This window comes from Mus caroli, chromosome 11 (genome assembly GCF_900094665.2).
Source record: "Mus caroli chromosome 11, CAROLI_EIJ_v1.1, whole genome shotgun sequence".
Taxonomy (NCBI): Eukaryota; Metazoa; Chordata; class Mammalia; order Rodentia; family Muridae; genus Mus; species Mus caroli.
The window spans coordinates 69,865,079-69,866,754 of NC_034580.1; the positions used below are offsets into that span (position 1 = coordinate 69,865,079).

Genomic DNA, 1,676 nt, shown 5'->3' on the forward strand with positions numbered 1-1,676 from the left:
AAAAAAAAAAAAAAAAAAAACAAACCCAAAAAAACAAAACAACTAACAATCATAAGCAGGACACTGGTATATGTCCGTAATTCTGGATCAGGAGTTCAAGGCCAGCCTTGCTACATCGAGAGTTCTAAGCATGCCTGGGCTATATAAAATTCTGTTTCAAAAACAAAAACCAAATTGTAATGTCATTCACATGATGCATTTCACACTTGTAATCTAAGCACTTGTGAAAATGAAGCAAGAAGATTGCCATGAGTTTGAAACCAGTCTTGGGTACATAGTGAGTTCTAGGGTAGGTAATCTGGATTTCAGAGTGAGATCATGTCTCAAAAGAAAACAAGGAGGCTGTAAGATGACTCAGTTATTAAGAGCAATTGTTGCTCCTAGCAGAAGACCTGGGTTTTGTTCCTAGCATCCACATGGCTACTTACAACCACCTGTAACTGCAGTTCCAGGGGATCCAGTGCTGCCTTCTGACTTCTGCAGGTGCCACTTATGCAAATGATGCACATAAATACATATGGACAAAACACTAAACACAAAATAAAACATTTTTGTAAAAGATTTATTTTATGTATATAAGCACACTGTAGCTGTCTTCAGACACACCAAGAAGGAGGCATTGGATCTGATTACAGATGGTTGTGAGCCACCATGTGGTTGCTGGGAATTGAACTTAGGACCTTTGGAAGAGCAGTCAGTGCTCTTAACCACTGAGCTGTCTCTCCAGCCCCCAACTTTTTGGTTTTTTAGATGTTTTGAGGCAGAATCTCAATATATAGATCAGATACCCTGGAATTCATTGTGTAGTTGTGGCTGGTTTTGAAATCAAGATCTTCAGAGTGAAGATTATAGGTGTGTTTTAATCCCAGCACTCGGGAGGCAGAAGCAGGCGGATTTCTGAGTTTGAAGCCAGCCTGGTCTACAGAGTGAGTTCCAGGACAGCCAGGGCTAGGGTTTGAGAGAAACCCTGTCTTGGAAAAAACAAAAACAAAAACAAACCAAACAAACAAAAAGATTATAGGTGTGTGCCCCCATGCCTTATGGGGTGATCTTTTGTTTGGATTTTATTATTTTTTAATGTGTGGTATGTCACTGACTATGGAGCTCACCACTTTGGCTAGACTGGCTGGCTGGCAAGTTCCAGCAAACCTCTGGGTCTCTTTTTCTCTGCCTATAGCAGTAGGCACATGGGGCCAGGCTTTTCCTTAATGTGGGGGCTGGGAATCTAGACTCCCGTCCTCGTGCTTGTGCAGCAAGTATTTTACCTGTGGTCCATATCTCCAGCCCCTAGAATAAGTATTCTGAAAATTTGGTTTTAGTTTTATTTTATGTGAATGAGTGTTTTGGCTACATGTATGTCTGTGCACCATGTGTGCGCCTGATTTCCACTGAAGTCAAAACAGGACATCAGAGTGCCTGGAACTGGTATTGAGCCACCATGTGGGTTCTGGGAACTGAACCCTGGTCTCCTGCAAAAGCAAGAAGTGCTCTTAGCAACTGGGCCATTTCTCCAGGCCCTGAATGTGTATTTTTAAACACAGACAAGGAAACCTAGTTCCAGGCATTCCAAAGGCTTCCTTGAGATCTCGGGGATTGCTTGACTTACAGTTTTAGAATGTACTTTTCCATTTGTGTGGGATTCAGAGTAGGGATTTCCACTCTTTTTTTTTTTTTTT

At 41.7% G+C, this 1,676-nt stretch overlaps 1 protein-coding gene across 3 annotated transcripts in view; it reads left to right on the top strand.

Annotated features, from left to right (window-relative positions):
- The window catches only part of Smg6 (SMG6 nonsense mediated mRNA decay factor), a 235,538-nt gene that overhangs the window by 7,087 nt on the left and 226,775 nt on the right, over nt 1–1,676 (top strand). The gene's annotated exons all lie outside the window — the stretch shown is intronic.